Source organism: Schistocerca piceifrons, chromosome 6 (genome assembly GCF_021461385.2).
Source record: "Schistocerca piceifrons isolate TAMUIC-IGC-003096 chromosome 6, iqSchPice1.1, whole genome shotgun sequence".
NCBI classification, from domain to species: domain Eukaryota; kingdom Metazoa; phylum Arthropoda; class Insecta; order Orthoptera; family Acrididae; genus Schistocerca; species Schistocerca piceifrons.
Genome location: NC_060143.1, coordinates 552,880,980 through 552,903,601, shown reverse-complemented (window position 1 = coordinate 552,903,601; position 22,622 = coordinate 552,880,980).

Genomic DNA, 22,622 nt, shown 5'->3' with positions numbered 1-22,622 from the left:
AGTGCAGTAATATCATGGTCAGATAGTACTTGGTGAGTACACAATAATGTTGAGCATAAGCAGTAAAATTATAATGAGTAATTTAACTATGTAGATCAAGAAACAAAATGACGTGCTTTATTTCTTTAAGACAGTTGCATTTAATAATTAAGAAAAAAGGTAAATACATTTTCTGTAAGATACTAGCATGATGATGGTTAGCTAATGAAACTGTAACACAGGTTTATTCATTCAAATAATTCTTATGTTGTTATGTTGTGAACACTTTATTACAAGATCATTGTATGTAGTGGTCAAGCTACATGTATAATCACTGAAAATATCTAATCAGCACTTCTGGAATCCATAAATAAAGGTCTCAGCTCAATATAAATCCAGTATAGATGCCAATCTGAAATTATTCAAAAATTTATGTTACCACAGGTAGTGGTAAAAAAGGATTTCAATATATTACTCTGTAAAACCTTGTCAATGTTAGTTTTAAGTAAAGCAAGCAAGTTTTGCAGGAATATAATTTTGTTGTTTCTTGTGTTTTTGGAAATTGCTCAGCTTTGATCTGTGATTTTTCCTTTGTGTTTAGTTTCCCTATCCAACTGTTTCATGTGATCCAACAATGTGATGCTGTATGAGAAAACATGAGAGACTAGAAAAAATGAGTACCCTATTGTGCCTACTGTTCATTGGCAAACTTTTCTACCCAAAGTCTAATCATTCACCTGGGTCCAGTCTCATCTCACAACGCCACCACATCAGCCAAATCCTCAGTCTGTCATGTCCGATCATTCTGCAACAATGTTCAACCTACAACCATAGCATAACCAATATGAACCATTTTCATCTCAATTTTGTAAAGCAAGAATAAAATTCATACTATGTAACATCTGTAACCACTGATGTAATAATACGACATTCACAAGAATTCCCCAACAGTTACTTGTTTAAAGTATAAGGAGAATATTGAATTCTAGACATTAAAGCAAGTGTTAAGTACATGATGTGTTACTTTAGATTAGATTAATTGTTCATTCCATAGACCCATAAAAGGGGGAATCCTCCTGGGCGTGGAACATATCAAAAATGTAACTAGAAAAACTTGAGTTTCATTAATTTTAATGATCCTCAGTCAACAAACAGTAAAATTATGTACATGAAATAAATTTAAACTTCTAATATTTACAGGTTTAATACTTACATCTGCTTTCATTAAATCCATCATTCAGACATTTGCTAATTTCTTGGCTATTACAACCAAGTATTCCGCCCCTCGTGGTCTCGTGGTAGCGTTCTCGCTTCCCAAGCACGGGGTCCCAGGTTCGATTCCCGGCGGAGTCAGGGATTTTTCCTGCCTCGAGATGACTGGGTGTTGTTGTTTCGTCTTCATTATCATCATTCATCTCCCTTACGGTTGGAGGAAGGCAACAGCAAACCACCTCCATTAGGACCTTGCCTAGTAAGGCGCTGCGGGTCTCCCCCATCGTTCCCCTACGCTCTGTAAAGAAGCATGGGACTTCATTTTCATTTTTTTCATTGTCAAAAATTAAAGTAAATTATTCATTTCAGTGATTCTCAGTTAAGAACAATCAGATTATGTACAAGATTTAAAACTAAACTTCCACTATTTACAGACTTAAGACTTTCATCTGCTTTCCATACATCCATCATTCACACAGTAGGTAGTTACTTGGCAGTTACAACCAAGTATTGTCAAAAATTAAAGAATAATAAATTTTCATTAAAATGGTCTACTGCACTTGTTGAGAAACTCGTGGATGGAATAGAAGGAGTTGGCCACTAAAATTCTTTTAAATTATGTTTAAATTGTGCCTTGTCTGAAACTAAACTCTTAATGGTTGCTGGTAACTTATTGAAAATATGTGTTGCTGAATACTGGACTCCTTTCTGGGCAAGAGTAAGTGATTTTAAATTTTTATATATATTATTCTTATTCCTAGCATTGATACTCTGTACTACGCAGTTGGTTGGAAAAAGAGATGTATTATTTACAACAAACTTCATTAAGGAATAAATATACTGAGAAGCTCTGGTTAATATGCCCAATTCTTTGAATAGGTTTCAACATTATGTTCTTGGATTTACACTACTCTTTACTCTTATTATATGCTTCTGTACTCTAAAAAATTTTTCTCTGTTTGTGAAGTTACCCCAAAAGATGACGCCATATGACATAATGGAGTAAAAATAAGCAAAATATGCCAGTTTTTTTTTTAATATTTATATCTCCTATGTCTGTCATCATTCGCATTGCAAACACTGACTTGTTTAGATGATTTAGCAGTTCATTAGTATGTTGCTCCCAACTGAATTTATTATCAAGTTGTAATCCCAAGAATTTTACACTCTCAACTTCTCCTATTTCCATGTCAACATATTTTATTCACACACCAGAAGGAAATCGCTTGGAAGTTATGAACTGCATATAGTGGGTCTTTTCAAAGTTTAATGACAGTGAATTGGCTATGAACCACTTATTAATGTCAGTAAAAATTTGATTAGCTGCCCTTTCTAAATTTATATTTGATTTACTATTTATTGCAATGTTTGCATCATCTGCAAATAAGACAAACTTGGCATCTGGTAATGTAACAGATGACAGATCATTAATATACACAAGAAACAGTAGTGGACCTAGTATGGAAACACTAAGTTGAAAACACTAAGTTGCGCGTAGTAATTGCTTTCTTGAAAGCAATTCTTCAAGAAAAAACTATTGTACTATTTATATCAGTTGTTTTAGACTTTCATGTTAATGTAAATAAAAAACTGTGTAACTTCCTACTGAATGAAATGCCACAATGCAACTTTTACAACTTACATGTACCATGTTCGGTCAGTGCTGTTGGGCTCTTTAGAGACCTGTTTCGATGGAGTTTAGAGTTAATGAACCATGTTACATGAAAGTAAAGCCCCACAAGACTACTTCTGAATAGCTGCTTCCATATTAATGCCAATAATTTCAAGATGGCAGTATGAGTTATTATTCTGGTGTCATACATAGGTATTGTTATTATATTTCTGCCACAATTTCTGATGTGAATTATGACATTGTTATGTAAATAAGAGAGACATGATTTGCCTCCTACCTTTTATCACTGCTTCTTCTTCTTCTTCTTCTTTGTTAGTTTTCTTGCTCAAACCAACTTAGCATGTAAGAATCCTTGTATTAATATTTAAGATAATGAATAATAGTAACTGTAATCTATACCTTTGTCTATGTTTCACTTTTAAAGCTCTGTGTTAACCCTTGTCAATACTAATAACAAGACTTGTCTTTTTCAGTATAATTAAAGTTGGGAGGAGATCAGTTTTGTAACATGTCAATTTGATCCAACCATGCACCGTTATGTGCAGATTTGCTTTACTCAGAAAAGCAGAACATTTGCAGTCTAAATTTATTTCATGAAGTCCAATCTATGCTAATCAAAATTATTTTTTGAAATATTTCATGAAGCCTTCAGCAGCCATTCTCTATATTTCATGTATAATTATATGATTTTGGCCTTAGGCCATTTTCAAGTATCTAAAATGGAAGCATTATACGTTATATACATTAGTGACTCTTGTGATTCTGAATTAGCAACAAGTCATATCTGTAGATGTACTAGGTGCATTATAACTTACTTTATGGATGATTTTTAAATTTGACATGCTTCCTAGTTTGGTTGAAGACTGTGGGGCACCCATTGGGCACACACTTTGCACATGTGCAGTCATTCTTTCATGATGGTGCGAACACTTCCGATACTCAGCTGACCATGGTGGCTATGGCTTTCACTGTCACTCAGCGGTCCTGGGTAATGAATGCATCCACCACCTGCATGATGTCATCAGTAAGGCAGTGTGATGCTGCAGACTGTGCGTCATCGGCTAACAACACCCGTCCTTCCCTGAAGCACTTGTGCCATGCCTTGACCCTTGCAAGAAACATGCAGTGTTTGCCTTACACTTGTGACATGCATCGATGAATGTCTGTTTCTCCTACTCCTTCTGCTGTCAGAAAACAAACAACACCTCTTTGCTCTTCTGTTGACACCTCCATGTCACTGTTTTCAATGCGAATGACAGCATTGGACGATTGATGCATGCTGCTGTTAGCTCTGTATAGTCACGTGACATGCATGTGTGCCCTCTAGTGACGGGCTGTTAACTTCCACGCTCTGGTTGGAACCACACCTCATTACACACACCACGATATTACCCTCCCGTCACTGGTTTGCACTTTCCAGACTCCGGGTCGTCTCTTTTTGAATGCCCTTCATAAATTATGCCATGTATGTTGTTGCTGTTATGACTCCATATTATGTTCATAAAATAAATCTGAGATGGTTTACATTATTTCAGGAACATGTTACTTTTGAGCAGTTGTTGCAAAGCTCTTGTATATAACGCTCATGTTTTAATGTATTTAACACTAGGAAGATTATAATTATTTTACAGAAATTTGTTAATTAACCTGCATATGCTTTTGTTCTCAATTACATATAATATTTGTTCACCACTGGTAAAAATATGTGTGTAATTTCTTTAAACTAACTTGTAAATATTTGTTCTTTTATTGTGGGAGCATGTCATTTTTGAATAGTTGGTACAAAGATTTTTTTTATTTGAAATCTATTACAGTACTTTAACGAAACAGTACTGAAAACTATGAGAGTCAAGTAAAAACTGCTATATAGTTGTGTGATGTTTTGCATTACAGTCGTATTTTTTAATGATTATAGCGACGATTTTACATTCTATGGATCTGTAATGCTTAGTCACAGAACTGGTAAGAAGCTGTCTAGGAATTTCCCATTTGGAAGGTCTTTTTGCTCATTTAAAACTCTGTCTGACTGATCTTTTATATGGATGTAAATTTAAATATCTTCAATTACATCCATGTTTTTTTTCTTCCATTACAGCTATGATTTTTCCTTTCTATTACTTATGTAATATTTGAAGTGATCCATCTATATTAGGTATTTTGTGGTTGGTGTCTTTTAAATGTATAGCAAAAGTGGATGGGTTATTGTCACTTATTGTTGCATGTTCTTTAAATCAGGTACTGACTTTTCTTGAGCATTCTTCACAGTTAATTTTGTAGATTCCTGATTGCGAAAACAGTTCTGATTTAGTTGGTATGCGTCTCAGTAATCATTGTAGATTGTTAGTGGTCCTGTAACTGTTGTATAATTTTATATTCTTGAAACATCAAGTAATTGTGTTGGAAATAATTGGTAGATATGACCATACAAGAACTTTATTTTTCTGTGGCTTTTTTTTGTCTCTGGTTAAATTTCAAAACAAAACCATATGAATGTTAATTAGTAAATTTCTGTAAAATAATTATAATCTTCCTAGTGTTAAGTACATTAAAACATGGACCTTGTATATAAGAGCTTTGCAACAACCTCTTGAAAGTAATGTGCTCCTAAAATAGCATAAAACATCCCAGATTTATTTTGTGAGCGTAACATGGAGGCACAGCAGCAATGACGTACATGGCATACTTCACTACTAAAAAATCATCCATAAAGTAAGTTATAATGTGCCTAGTATATCTAAATATGTGACTTATTCCTATATAAAAATCACAAGTGTCACTAAATCAAACAATGGAAAATCCAGGATGGAATGTGACGATATTATGAAACAGAAAGTTGCTACTCACCATATAGAGGAGATGCTGAGTCGCAGATAGACACAACAAAAAGACTCTCAAAATTAAAGCTTTTGGCCAATAAAGCCTTCATCAGCAATAGACAACACACACACACACACACACACACACACACATACACACACACACACACACACACACACACACACAACTGCAGTCTCAGGCAACTGAAATCACACTGCCAGTGTATAATGCTTCCAGTTTAGTTACTTGAAAATGGCCTAAGGCTGAAACTGTACAATCGTACATCAAATAAAGAGAATGACAGCTGACGGTATCGTGAAATCTTTCAAAAAAATTCATGGCAGCTACAGACTGTATCACACTGAAAATTATGCAAAATTATTTGTTGCATTGTGTTTAATACAACCACAAGCTGCAGTCACTAGACCTATTTGTTCACCAACAATGGTTTGGCACCTGACTACCAACACATCCAGTGAACAAATCAAAGTAGACCATTCACAGTAGAAATTTTAATGTAGCAGCATTACTCAGTTTAATTCTGATTTATGCATTTGATTCCTACAATGGTCACTATGCCTCATCATGACTTCCAAATAATCAAGATTCAGAAGAATGTTACATCAGCAATTTTCTCAATTTTAGTTTCTCTCTCTCTTTTTGTTATTACAGGTGACTTACAGATGAACAGGCATAGATAGAGTGTGTAGACTGGTAACACACAATATCCTGTTGCAGAGCATCCTCTACAATGTGAAGTCTTGATCTTGGTACCTGTTTCACCACATATTCCATCTGGATTCTTTCCCCAGACCAGTTTTCTTGGAACTCTGTAGGTGGAGACAGGCATTAGAATATGTTCTTGGTTCTCACCATCCACCTGGCATTAATTTATGTCAGTTTCTTTGGTCTCAGCTTTTCTTCTCAGTAACTATTCCTTTATTCACTTGCTTTTAATTTTCTATGGTTTTTATTTTCTTATCTGTCTATTTTTCCCTGCCTCCCACCTTTATCACATATAATATACTTAACTCTCCACTCTTATTAACTCATGCACAGTGTTTCTTCAGTAATCTCTGATTAGTTTATTGCTCTATCTTCCACCTTTAAGCTCTCAGCTATTCAAATATTTTCCCCAACAATCAGCCTTTTTTTTTCTCATCCCATTTGGTAAGTCTCCCCTTACCTGGAGTTCTCCCAATTTCCTAACTCTCATCAGATTTTTCCTTCATCCCTCTTCTTTTCCCTTCAGCTTTTCTGCCAGAAGGAGGCACAACTGGCTCCAGAAGATTGCACATTTCCTTAAACTTTATATTGTTTATATGTTTTCTCCTGCTGCCACTTTGTGAGTAGATTTTTTTTTATCTATCCAGTTATATCATATTTTCAAAAATTGATTAGTTCTGTTGATACACTAAATTTTCTGGCTCTCACCACACAAAAGTAAACACAATTTTCAGGAAACCAACAACTATGAGTATCACCACTCACAATCTATCAAATCATCCACTGGCACAAAAGCAAACAAGCTTCAGATTAATGCGCCACAGATTAAACAGAACACACATAAGCAAGTGGAAGTACACACAAGAGCTAAACAGAATAAAACAAATAGCATTGTAAAATGCTTATGATACCCATATGAAGCAGAAACTAAGCTAACAAACATGCATACAGGAAAAGAATGGACAGGCCACATATACACAAGAACTTACACAACACAGAAGAACACAGCACATAGATGATGAGGACACATATGACACAACAGTGCAATGACACACACACAAAACAAAATGGCATATACTCACATATAATAATAAAATAGCTCACAGAATAGGCAATATATTAAAGAAACAGGGACCTCAAATAGGATATAAGACAGACAACACAACACAGGAAACACTCACAGATAAATTCAAATGATTATGCAGATATGAACTCCTTTGCAACAGTTATCAGTTACTGCACACACAAAAAAAATGCAGGAACTTTAAAATAAAACACCTCAGAGCTATAAAAAGCTGCCATAGCACATTTCTGACATCTAATAGCCCACAACCACCACCCAATTAAAATAAAAACAAATTTAAAACTGCTAAAATCCAGCCATAGCCTATACCATAAACTAACAACATAAGAAAACTTCCACATACAGGAAGCAATAGCAGAAGGGCAAAAAGGTTATAAATGAGTACACTACACTATGCAAAGCCACACAAGTTAATGCACTGAAGAAACTTTACTGAAAAGACAACAGTGAATGACAGCGAAGCTGATGGTTTTGTCGACTTTCACATTATCAGTATTTGAGATGCAGAATATATATAGTGATATGTAGACTGAATTAATTTGATTTGAAAATAGCGTACTCCTTTATTTTTATGAAAGATTATCTGATCGTAACTGCCAATACATGAAGTACTTGTAGGCATTTTATTTCTTGATAATTATGTCTTTTGGGCTGGCAGTTTCACAGACAGACAACAGATAAAAAGAAGCCAATGGGCACCATCAACTTAATGCAAGTTGTAAAGATGACACAGACATCAGGTAGGACAGTGTTTGGTGAAGACTGCTGTGGCCACCGGACAGGAAGAGTAATGCCCAGTGCAAGCCGACACAATGCTGACAAGAGGTAATGCTGTCATTGGAATTCTGCACGGGATGAGTACTGCTCCCATGTTCCTAAAGATTTTACATGTTGTGAAGGCATTTTAAAGTACAGTAAAGGTCCCAGAACATGGGCAACAATGAGCCTTTGGTAGCAAATGCAGAGAAGGTAATGCCGGAGTGACAATAGGAGAGCAATATATTGATGGACACTAAACAGGCTCTGTGACAGCTACAGGTATTTATGGCTCTATGCTGTCAGCAGAACACAGCAGGCAAGGTGTGAGGGTTCTGTAAGTATGAGACTACAACTTTCTCATCCCAAAAATACCTGTAGCTGGGCCCTTGTATATATAAAGCAGATAGGAATCTTTGGAGTGTCATAGGAAATATCATGTTAGTGCACTCCTTTGAAGAACTGACAGGACAGAGCCAAAACACATCCCTTTCTTTAGCTGTAGACCTCTGCACATGAAAATGCAGGAATTTCATTGGTCAGCCTAGTCTGGCACAGTAGTTTTGGAAAATTATTGAGAAGTGGGAGGATGCTCCACAAGAATTAAGTCTTGTGATTGACTGACTGCTTGTGAGAGTCTAGGATTCGCTCTTGAAGAAGGTGTGACAGTAACGAGGGAAGACAGGATGAACTAAGGAGACACCTCATCTGCTGCTAGTGAGAGAATCACTTTGAATTCTGCTCACAGAATTCAGTGTGAAGAGCAGTCATTTCGTTTTGCAGCTCAGCTTTACTGAGTAAAAGTCACAGTGTACTTAGTAAATGTTAGATTGGTAATGAGTAGGAGGAAAATACCTTTCTGGCACACAGAATTTTTACGAACTCAAATTTTGGCAATCACTGGTATAAGATTGTGGTAACAGATCAGTGTGCTAACAATGTAGTAACCTACCTATCAGTTCCTCGTCTTGAATCTCCACCAGCCTCAGTTACCTGTAACTGTTTCATGTTGTTGTGATAATTTGTCAGTGAATAGGATATTACTGAATATGTTCATGTTACATTCCAGTTCAACTACTGCACTCATTTTGTGTGAGGACTTATAAAAGCAAACCAACTTATGATAACTTTGATTTTCATTTAATACGTATCTCACCTGGTTACAAAATTAATTTACAATGTCACTAGTCCATCACCCTTTTCAAGTTCATAGGGGCATAATTTAGCATTAATAAAAAATCCTTGCACAACAAATGATAGTTTACAGTCTTCATTGGGTGTCTACATACCAATACAGATTAATTAGCTAAATACATAGGCAGTGGGTTAGTACATTTTTGGTGTACCATGCAAGGATCATGACCATGATTGGAGACTTTGTGATGTAGTCAGAAATAAAAACTTGCTCTGTTAAATTTTCAGTAGTATGTTTAAAACATTTTGCCTAAAAAAATGCCTATAGAACAAAGAGCGGGATAAAATTTTTGTCTATTAAAATTAGATTGGTTTATAATCAGATTTCTAGAGATATATGAGGCACCTCCAGAAAGTAAGTTTCCCTACTATTTTAAAACAAGGCCAATGTAGCTACATGAAAAATTTTATTCGCAACAGCTACAGAAATGCTTGCACTATTTTTAACATAGTCACCAAAAGAATTGTTGTCATATTGTGGGATCAACTTATTTTTTACTGTGTCATCGAAGTCTGTCACCTCTGAATGGAACCAGCGTGTGACAATCATCTTCAGTTCTTTGTTGTTGTCAAAATGCTAGCCAGAGGTTAGGAATTTTGTAAGGTGCAAGAAAAGATGAAAATCACTGAGAGCAAGATAAGGGCTGTATGCTGGACGATCTGTGCAAAACAGTTGCTGTTCACCATATGGGATGAGCATTGTCATGGGGCAACACAACACCTGTAGTATGCATTCCACACCTCTTGTTTTGAGTGGCACATTACAGTTTCTGCATTGTTGCACAGTAATGGTCAGTATTCACTGTTTCACCTCTAGGCAGGAAGTCAATGAGCAGACTGCCTTTATTGTCCCAGAACAGCATCCACATCACTTTCTGCATTGACACAGTCTATAGAATTTCGCTTGGACTGGAGATCCACTGTGATTCCAATGTGTTAAACACTGCTTGGTTTCTAGGGTCAAATGAGAAATCCGTGTCCCATTGCCCATGACGATGCTGCCGAGGAACTCATCTCCATCATCATGAACTGCTGCAGTGTTGCTCCAAAGCATTTTGTTTTGTGCTCAGGTGTCAGGTTGCTTGGCACCCATCTGGCACATAATTTCTTGAACAGGAGGTGCTTAGTGACAATTTCATGCAACAAGGATAACAATATCTGCAGAAAATGGCTGCTGAGCTCAATAGTTGTGAAGCGACAGTTCTCGGGGATGTGCCCACGCCACCGCAACCAGGTGATCATTGATGAGGGATGATCACCCACTGTGCTCTTCATCATAGATGCTTGATGACCTTTGGAAAAAAGCCTACACCAACAACACACCATCTATTTGCTCATGATGTTCTGCCCATAGATCTGACAGAGCTGACAGTGAATTTCAATGGGTGCTATGTTTTGTGCATTAAGAAATCTTATCACTAACCGACCCTCACAGGTGGTGGGAGGATGAATAAGAGACACCACTTCAGGGTATTGCTCCCATGGTACTGTTGTGCATGCAAAATTTTCCTAGCTAAGTAGGCCTACTTTAAAGGAAACAACATCAGGAAACTCACTTTCTGGATGCACCTCATAAATCCGTGTTTGTCATAGAATTTCTGCTGGTGCAAATTAAATAATCCATGTATGTGATATTTCAGCTTTCTCTAGTTTGTGTAGGTTTTGTTCCTCATCCTATTTTGAATGAGTTTAATATTTTGTATACCTGTATGTGAGGCATTTTGAATACGTGTTTGAATGAGGACTCAGAGTCGATGACAGCAGCTATGGAGTTAAGGTAATGAAAATTTCAAATATGGAGTGAGATCAAGATATGGAATTATCAGGAATGGGGGAGGAGCAGGAAACATTTCCCACAGAAGTGTCCATCTGTGAATAAAATTAAACAGACAGAGAATTTCGATCAGAGGGTGCTATCAGATATGACAGGGAGAATGAGAAAGAAATGGGCCACTTTACGACATGAGGGTGTGGCTGAAAGAATCAGAAATATCCAGGTAGAAGGGAGCAGCAGTGCAGTTTCACCACTGCAGGTGCATACTCAACTGCATTCTGGAGCATCAACTCCCAATAGAAGAGATGAGAAAAGTAGCTCAGAACTTACTTTATTGCAATTTTTGCAAAAAAATGGAACAGAAAAGTGAGACAGCGAGAAAAGACATCTTACATGAAATGAAGATAACTAGGAAACAGCAGAGGGGAAATTGGATATTTTGAGCAAAAATTTGAAAGAATTAAAAGGACTAATGATGGAAAGAAAGGGTGGGGCTACGGAAGCCAAGAAGGTTCTGGAAACAAAAAGCTAACTTGGGCCCCATTGTCAGTCTGCAAGTAAGGGGCCCATGAAACAAATAAAAAATGGAGCAGAAATTACACAAATACTGACACACACAAAAACAGTCTAGTGAAGCAAACAGTAGCTATCTTAAAGATGTGAACTGTCCTGTTAATATTATATCTGTTGAGAAAGAAGTATGTTCACCAGATAAGGCAAAATATGCAAATAAGGTAAGTGAGCAAATATAAATTGGAAAAATGGGTACAGAAGAAATTAAATATATTAAAATTCTATAGCAGGCTAGAGACATGTCATTTGTTAAATGCTGAAGTAACTGACTTTTGTGATAATTTTGGATTTCAGAAACTAATGCAAGAACTGGGAAAGAAAAAACTGAATACTGTATTAATGAACAGAAACTTAAGTGAAATTGCATATTTAAACAGCAGTTGTGTAGAGAATGATGACTTTGGTAATTTTTGTGGTGTATTGATGATGTTTGTTCTAATATTGAATATAATAAATTGAAGGTAAATGATGACGAGTATAGTAATGAGGATGAAAAGTAGTCTGTTTGTTTTAAAGAATTGTAGACCTTAGGTATTAGTAAGAAAATGTGTAGTAGTGGCTGTGATGATGTAGAGGTATCCAAGGACGCTGTTAAATGATAAGGGATGTTCATGGCAGTATCACTGTAAGTAAAACTCTTTATTTAATTACTGATAAGGAGGCATGTATAGATGATCATACTAATTCAATTACCAGTTATCAGTGATGGTAAGCTGTTCAATGTTATGAATAAAAATGAATCTTTTTTGTATAATATGTGGTTAAATAATAATGGCATTGAAAAAAATGAAAGCTTTAGAAATATGATAAAAAAGTCTATGTTCAACTTTACATCCAGCCTGATGGCATAAAATTAAATATGTTACTTTAAAACAACTCAAAGATAAGTATGAGAGAAGGAAAGTTGCTACTCACCATATAGTGGAGATGCTGAGCCACGATAGGCACAATAAAAAGATTCACACAATCATAGCTTTCGGCCATTAAGGCCTTTGTCAGCAGTAGACACACACACACACACACACACACACACACACACACACACACACACACACACACACTCGCGCAAGCACAACTTACACACACATCTGCAGTCTCAGAGAGCTGAAACTACACTGCGACCAGCAGCAGCACTAGTGCATGATGGGAGTGGCGACTGGGTGGGGCGAAGGAGGAGGCTGGGGCAGGGAGGGAGAGGGGTAATGAAGTGAAGTGTTGCAGTTTAGGCAGAGGTTAGGAGAGGAGGTGTGGATGGGGTAGGGAGTAAGTAGCGGAAAGGAGAGAAATAAAAGTAAAAATAAAAGAAATTAAAAAACTGGATGTGGCAGTGAAATGATGGCTGTGTAGTGCTGGAATGGGAACATGGAGGGGAGTGGTTGGGTGAGGACAGTGGCTAACGAAGGTTGAGGCCAGGAGAGTTACAGGACCATAGGATGTATTGAAGGGAAAGTTCCCACCTGCACAATTCAGAAAAGCTGATGTTGATGGGAAGGATCCATATGGCACAGGCTGTAAAGCAATCATTGTGATGCGGGGTATCATGTTTCCATCCTGGATTTTCCATTGTTTAAAGATAAGTACCATAGTGCTGATCTCTCTGAAACAAGTAAGTGTACATGGCTTGATGAAATTCTCAGTGACAGTGATAAGTGTCTGTCTTAATTTGATGAAAGTGTACCAAGGCAATAAAAATGGGAAAACAACAGTGATTTTGGAGGCTTTAATTTTGGAGAGGTAGAAGATGTACTGTTACATGAGGATACTATGACTGATAAATGTACTGGTGTTTGTTGTCTGTTCATTAAAGTCAGAATAGGATCATGTGAAGGCAGGTGTCTTGTTGACACAGGCAGGCAAGTTTTGGAGTCTCTGATCCCTTAAGTAAAAAATTAAAACATAATGAGGTCTATGTAGAATTACCTGTAATTGGAGTACGGATTAAATGTGCAACTGGGAAACATAGTAAAATGGTTAAAAGTCAGGCTTCAATAACTTCCACAATTGAGGGAGTAACTTTTACACATGGATGTTTAATCATTCAAAATTCAATGAGGATCTCATCCTTAGCATGTCATGTATACTTAGAGTGAATGCAGATTTTGATTGGGAAGGGTAGAACTTTATCAATGCACCTGATGGAGATTGCATTTATACTAATTTCGTAAAGACAACTATATCTTCTGAGGAGGATGAAATAAATAGTATATAATTATTGAAAGATAGGTGGATTTGTAGCCAAAGATATGCCATGTTTATATACAAATGAATCAGAATTTAAAGAACTTGTAGACACTAAGATTTCAGAAGCAAAAGGGTTAACTGATAATCAGAAATCAGCATTGGAATCTTTGTTGTGAGAGTATAGTGATATGTTTAGTAATATTCCAGATACAGTGAGAGGATATCAGTGTACTTTACAGCTAAAACCACACCAAACGTTTTTCATAAAGCCATATTGTGTACCTTACACTAAGAGGGCTGCAGTTGAGAAAGAGTTGCATAAGATGGAAGTGTGTGATATCATTGAGAGAACTGTTGGCCCATATAACAACCTGTTAGTCATTGTTTCAAAAAGAGATGGAGGAGTGAGATTGGTTTTGGATTCTAGGCATTTGAACAAGTATTTGTACAAAGAAACAGATTACCCTGTAAACACTGATGAACTATTACACAAATTTAAAAATGGATTTAACTTCTGGATTTTATGAGGTATCTTTAGCTCCAGAATCATATAAATATACTGCCCTTATTTACATTGGTAGATGTTATCAATATTGTGTAGTACCTTTTGGTTTGAACTCATCTGTAGCTAAATTTATAAGAACATTAGACTATGTACTTGACCAAGACCTGGTAGGAAAACTTACTGTTTGTGTAGATGACATTTTGGTGACTGGACAAAGTTGGGAAGAACATTTTGAATTTGTTAATGGTATAATGTAATGTTATCTTAAAGAAGCAACTTGTTTTTGTGTATCTTCATACCCTCCTGGAAATGGAAAAAAGAACACATTGACACCGGTGTGTCAGACCCACCATACTTGCTCCGGACACTGCGAGAGGGCTGTACAAGCAATGATCACACGCACGGCACAGCGGACACACCAGGAACCGCGGTGTTGGCCATCAAATGGCGCTAGCTGCGCAGCATTTGTGCACCGCCGCCATCAGTGTCAGCCAGTTTGCCGTGGCATACGGAGCTCCATCACAGTCTTTAACACTGGTAGCATGCCGCGACAGCGTGGACATGAACCGTATGTGCAGTTGACGGACTTTGAGCGAGGGCGTATAGTGGGCATGCAGAAGGCCGGGTGGACGTACCGCCGAATTGCTCAACACGTGGGGCGTGAGGTCTCCACAGTACATCGATGTTGTCGCCAGTGGACGGCGGAAGGTGCATGTGCCCGTCGACCTGGGACCGGACCGCAGCGATGCACGGATGCACGCCAAGACCGTAGGATCCTACGCAGTGCCGTAGGGGACCGCACCGCCACTTCCCAGCAAATTAGGGACACTGTTGCTCCTGGGGTATCGGCGAGGACCATTCGCAACCGTCTCCATGAAGCTGGGCTACGGTCCCGCACACCGTTAGGCCGTCTTCCGCTCACGCCCCAACATCGTGCAGCCCGCCTCCAGTGGTGTCGCGACAGGCGTGAATGGAGGGACGAATGGAGACGTGTCGTCTTCAGCGATGAGAGTCGCTTCTGCCTTGGTGCCAATGATGGTCGTATGCGTGTTTGGCGCCGTGCAGGTGAGCGCCACAATCAGGACTGCATACGACCGAGGCACACAGGGCCAACACCCGGCATCATGGTGTGGGGAGCGATCTCCTACACTGGCCGTACACCACTGGTGATCGTCAAGGGGACACTGAATAGTGCACGGTACATCCAAACCGTCATCGAACCCATCGTTCTACCATTCCTAGACCGGCAAGGGAACTTGCTGTTCCAACAGGACAATGCACGTCCGCATGTATCCCGTGCCACCCAACGTGCTCTAGAACGTGTAAGTCAACTACCCTGGCCAGCAAGATCTCCGGATCTGTCCCCCATTGAGAATGTTTGGGACTGATGAAGCGTCGTCTCACGCGGTCTGCACGTCCAGCACGAACGCTGGTCCAACTGAGGCGCCAGGTGGAAATGGCATGGCAAGCCGTTCCACAGGACTACATCCAGCATCTCTACGATCGTCTCCATGGGAGAATAGCAGCCTGCATTGCTGCGAAAGGTGGATATACACTGTACTAGTGCCGACATTGTGCATGCTCTGTTGCATGCGTCTATGTGCCTGTGGTTCTGTCAGTGTGATCATGTGATGTATCTGACCCCAGGAATGTGTTAATAAAGTTTCCCCTTCCTGGGACAATGAATTCACGGTGTTCTTATTTCAATTTCCAGGAGTGTATTTTCACTGTACAATGACTGTTCCATAAAACTTTGGGTGTGCAGCAACTAAATTTCACTTCTTCCACCATCATGACATCTTTGTAAGTTTATCACAGAAAGTTGCCAGATTCCATGATTTGTCCAGCCTGAAGCCGCTATCTCTATTAATTAAATTCCTTGCTAACCAAATATCAATTCCTTCTTTCACTACTGAGTCCCAGAAAGATGAAGTCGAGGCTAAAAATTTGACATTATCATTCATCATAGAGTGCCCATGTCAATACAGTGCTCTGTCACTGCCTATTTATTAGGTTGTAACAGATGGGTGTACCTGCGGTGCCCTTGCGCATCTCTCATGGACTGTACATGTCACCTGTCTGATGTATGAACGGCCACACTCACAGGGGATCTTGGAAACCCTAGGCTTCTGAAGCACCAAATCATCAGTAACAGAACCCAGGAGAGCTGCTGCTGTCTTTGGTGGAGGAAGAAAACTCGCTTTCACTTTGTGGTTGTTGAAGATCTGTCCTATTTTTGACAATAGGCTTCCAACATATGGCAGAAAATCCATGGATTTAAAACTTTCCATGTCTTTTTTTGCATTCCTTATGTCCACTGTTGGTTTCATTTGTAGCACCTCATGTATCTGGTGTGTAGAGTACCCATTGGCTTCAAAAACTCTTCTCAAGTGTAGAATCTCACATCCCCCAGACTGCTTTTGTCTGCAATGACATGTGCTCTGTGCACCAGAGTTCTGAGAACATTCACCATCTGCAAAGGATTGTGACAGCTATTTGCACATAAATATGAATCTGTATCGATCACTTTCCAATATACCGCATGTCCCAAAGTGCCTTCCACTTTTGGATGTTTTGGTACAATGCAAAGATGTTTGCATTGTACCAAAACATCCAAAAATGGAAGGCATCCATCTTTTTTTATTTCTGTCATGAGCTAAATTTGTCTATGGATGGAATTCAGATGATTTAAAAATTCTTTTAATTTGTCTTCACCATGGAGCCACACTACAAACGTTTCATCAACCTACCTCCAAAATGCTGTGGGATTCAAGCTAGAAGATTACAGCTCCTTCTCCTCGAAGTCCTCCATAAAAAAGTGGGCCACCAAGGGCAACAACAGACTACCCATGTTAACACTGTCAGTCTGTTTATAAAATTCATTATAGAATAAAAATATGTCAAAGTCAAAACATGTTCAAACAAAGCTGAAATCTCTATAGCAAAGGTTTTGTCAGTGATTCTGAAAGAGGACCCCCTGTGAACAACGACACTACATTGAAACAGACTAACATATCAGAACTGTTCAGTCTGAGTGATTTTAGTTAGCAAATGAAGTCCACAGAGCGCATTTTCCCACTAGAGAACTTAATAGTGACACTCAGTATTTGGCACACCCTCCCAGGGAATACCACCTTATAGTAGGAGCCTTCAGTGCCAGCTGGGAGGGTTTGCGTACTTCGTTGAAGTCGAGAACTATGCTGGCAGTAGCATAGCTACTGGCAGGGTTACCCAAGCCGGATTGGTCTTGACTGAGGAGACAGACAAAATAGGCAGTGAGGGCTTTAGAGGTGTAGTGAAGCCAGCTTCCCTAAAAGAGTGAACCTAATACAAATCCTGGTCCTCCAGATTGGGGGTTGGACAAAGGGCTAATAACCCCACACTGTTTAAAAAAAAAAAAAAAAAAAGAAAAAGGAATATTATGGAAATTCAACAAGAGCCTCAAAAACTGGGTGGAAAACATGTATCATGAGCCTGGCAAAGGAAACAGATAAAGGGTCTTTCAGCAGCATCATGGAATGTGGACACAATGCTTCAGCCTGGAAAAATTAAGGAAATAGCCAATGAAAATTTAGATATGATGTCATAGGGCTACAGGAAATAAGATGGAGACAGGTGATCTTGATGCCTACAAAAGTGCAAAATTCACAGTCTTGGTCCCATTCCAGTTTATTTGAACTGGTAACCAGTTCCATATTTACAATCAGGATCAGATAAATGTGATGTAGAGGATGAATACTTGTAAACTCGACCAAGCTACTTTTCTATGATCTGATGTGACTGATGTTTTTTTTCTGAAACTTTTTACTTGTCATTGTTTGAAAATTTTCTGTCACCAATATTTATGTAATACTGTGGTAGTGGCACACAAATGACTGGAGTTCTCATTCACAAAGTACTTTGTCTTCAGATACAGTCATACAACATACTATGTTTCTTGTGATGCTACCATAAGAGGGGTCAATCTAGAGACTTCAGACAAGAGACTGCTTAAAATATACATCAAAGCTTGATGTCCTATTCTACAGCATTGTTCATTAGAGTTCAAGCAATCTTCTGTCTGGTGTATTCCTTGGAGCTGCAGTTGGCAATGCAAACTCTCTTCACTTGTTCCAATATCACAACATCGGTTGCTGTGATCCCAACACCACACTTAGCCCAACATATACCTCAGACAGAATGTGCACAAAAGCAGAGAAAAATACCTACAACACATAAGTGAAACACGAGCTCTTATAACATCATATAACATTAATTAATACCAGAAATAACACTGTATGTGCACAAAAGCAGAGAAAAATACCTACAACACATAAGTGAAACACGAGCTCTTATAACATCATATAACATTAATTAATACCAGAAATAACACTGTAGCTGTACACATTTACTCATTCACATAGATCATGAAGAGAGCAGAAATTTTAGTGTGATAAATTCATGTATATTTCAGGAATTTAAGTCTCAGAGTTTCTGCACCCTTTCAGTGCCATACACCAGGCCATGCTAACTATGCAAATGTCTGATAAATAGTCATAAAGCTCAGCTATTAACTCAAATCTAATTTTACTTTTAATGAAATCTGAAGCTGCTAACTCTTCTTGCTACAAATTCCCATGTCAGACACGTACTTGCATCTAGTGAACAGTTAATACAACTGTTTTAAACATTTTCAGCTATTCCATAAAAACTGTAAATATAAAATACCATCTAAAAGAGCACTGGTTTGTCTCTCTGAGTACTTTTGTGATGACAGCTTAAAGTATTATCACACACACATTATTTTGCTCTCTTATGGATGAAATGCTTGAAGGTACAGTACTTTTTGATATTCAGAACTTGTTACATTGGAATGTAGGCTTCCAGGAATGGAAGGAATGAAGAAATGTAGTGCTTAGTAAATACGTAGAAACTGTGTGTAAAATGCTAGTGAGCTGTTCCACACTTGCTTCAAATCTTATGGTTTATTATAGTATTACATACTTTGTCCCTAGAAACTGCAGAATCAGAAAAGAAAAACAGCTTTAATATTATTTGTTGCACCTGCATTAGTTTTATTTTTTAGGGGCTCATTACACATGCAAAAAATAAATCTGTATTTTTTTCTGCCATAAATTTAACAACCACTGTAATGTTTCAGCAGTTTCACTTGCACAAAAATAAGAACCAAATTTAAATTTCCTACTTCACAAATTGTGCTTGACAATTTCTGGTATACGGGGTATCCATAATTAAAGCTCAGTTTCAAAACACTATAGAAAGAGAACCACTGCTCAGCATAACGTCATATTTGTGCAGCATATTATTGGCATTTTGGGAACATCAAGGAACAAAACAAGACAAAAATTTGACCAATAGAATGCACTATAAGAATCAAAATAAGCTAACCATCAGACACGCAGTGTAGGGCTGTTTCTCTGTTTGCATCAGAGATGCCCAAGATGACTGTCTCCCTGAAGGATCATGCACTGCTGGTAAAGCTCTTTTACAAGAATGGTGACTGTGCACCAGTAACCCTGAAGTAGTCCCAGATACCCAAGGTTATGAGAAAAGGCATTGGTTCGATGTCTGCTAAGGGTTTGAAGAAAATGATTACGAAATTCGAAAAGACAACATCTTTTTAAGTGCACTGTGTCAGAGGGAGGAAAGCACTTGATCCAGCATCTATTGAACATGTGGTCACAGCATTGTTGGAGGGGTCAAGCGGTAGTACGCAAACATGCAGTGCAAGGGGCATTGCCCGAACATTGGACATAACCTGCTAACATGGTGCATAAAATCCTACAAAACATCCTGCATTGCTATCCATACAAAATCACCCATGTTCAGAAGTTGTTTCCTGCTGACCTGCAAGCAAGACAAACATTTGCTCTGGAATGTCTTCCTACCATGGAAGTGGACAAGGAATGGCCATCGAATATTTTGTGGACAGATGTAGCCCATTTCCATCTTCCAGGACATCTCAATCCGTAGAATATGGGCAACGAAAAATCCACACGTGCATCAACAGGTACAGAGGGGAAGAGCCTTTTATGTTAATAATTTTAGTGTAAGACTTGGCTTCTCCTCTGGCTTCAACAGCATGCTTGGATTGCACAAGGCTAGGGGTGGGGAATCAGCCAAGGCCTTCTCAAGGGGACCATCTCAGGATTCACATTAAGGAATTTAGAGAAACCACAGAAAACATAAATCAGAATGGCCAGACAGAGGGTTGAGCCCCACTCCTACTGAATGGGAACACAGCGTCTTAACCACAGGCACATATATGACAGTTTGTAGAGGGGAGCCTAGACCTGGAGGCCAGGAGTACTTTCAGTATTTTGGAAGACAAATGGTGACTTTAAGTGGCCATAAAAAAGTTCCACCTCAGTTTAAATGATAAATTACACACATTGAAACATTGTTTTGTTGCACTCACTGAAGCCGCACATAACATTATTTCTTTCACAAAACTTCACCACTTTCTTTTTCAGTCTCACTCCAAGTTGCTGGATGTATCTCAGACTGATAAAAAACTAGCAACAAAACATTCTTATTTAAAAGCACACAGTAATAATAATCCACACATAATTCAGCAGTTTGTATTAGTCAGTTTCATATTCCCTGGATCATTTGCACAATAAACCACATAATTCAGCAGTTTGTATTAGTCAGTTTCATATTCCCTGGATCATTTGCACAATAAACCATAATGATGTGGAACAAAACATTTTACATTCACATTACAAAGTAACTTGTAAATATGGCTACATGCTGAATATTTATGAGTCTTTCTTCATTTTATTTATTTTTATTATTATTATTGTTATTAATACTATACAGATGTGAGTTAGTGATTTCCAAATACCACTTTTCACACATTACAACAATAGAAAATCATCTATGAGATAGAAGGAATTGTCAAAGAGGAACTTTCTCAGTTTATTTTCAAATTTTACTTTGTCGACTACAAAGGATTATTGTTGTATGACCCAGCACATTTACAAAATGTGCTTAACTTCTTACTTCTTGTACTCTTCCGACCCTTTGACTAAGTAAAACCCATCCTATAAAAAAAGTCATTTTTTTCAAATGCTAGAGCACAGCAATCAGTCATCCTTTTCTTGCTTGTTTTATTCAGCAGATCCAGATTTTGGCTAGTGCCTAGCCATTATCAGTGCACCATTTCATCGTATCAATGCATGTTCTAGTCCGTCAGTTCCCAGTTGTTCAAGCTGAGAAAGTTATTCAGAATTTGAAACATGATTTGGAAGAGAAAGGACTAACTGCTGATGTCACTTTAGAATACATTACCCGTGCGAAGGAGGAACTGAAAACTGAAGAGCCTGCTGTGGATAAATTAACTGACTTAGGACATTTAGTTATTTATCCAGACCTCATCAGTATCAGTGCAGAGTGTGGGTTGTATAGTGTTCAAGGAATGGCGACCATTCAATACACTGATGATCCAGTTTCTGCAACAATCATCAATGACTTTCCCTAAACACATTCTAATGAAATCTGCATTTCTCTGTTTCTTTCTGGTCCCACGCTCTCCCACAGCAAAGCCTACTGAATCAAATGAATGTCATTCATTACTCAGTGTTAAGGTTGTCTTTAGCACAAAAAGGGATGCACAATGCCACAAAAAAAATTTTGATTACTTAGCTAGTGATGTAAAGTGTCTGACAGACAGCAAAGTAAAACTTGAAGGGGGAAAAAAAAAAAAAAAAAAAAAAAAAACCCTGAAAATTTTCCTCCTTGTCAGCTAATTCTGTTCCATAGAAGAATTAAGAATTTATATTATTGTAATGTCTAAAAGGTAGTGGATAGGAATTACTAACTCACATCTGTATATTTAAAAAACTGATAAATGTTCAGCATTCAAGCATATTTACAAATTAATTTGTGATGTGAATGTAAAAGGACTCATTCGACATCATTACAATTTATCATGCAGAATGATCCACGGAACACAAAACTAACTAATGAAATACTTGCTCCCTTGGTTTCTACCATCCCCACTATCTTTTCTTCAACACAACATATTGAATTTATTGGACTCTCAGCTTCCATGTCTGCTTCCAGTTCCGCAGTTATGCAGCTGAGCAGTTTGACTCACGTTCCTAACACCCTGGATACCGCACATTCTTCTACCTCTGAGGCAACAAAATTATATCTTGAAACAGTAATATACCATCATTATGGT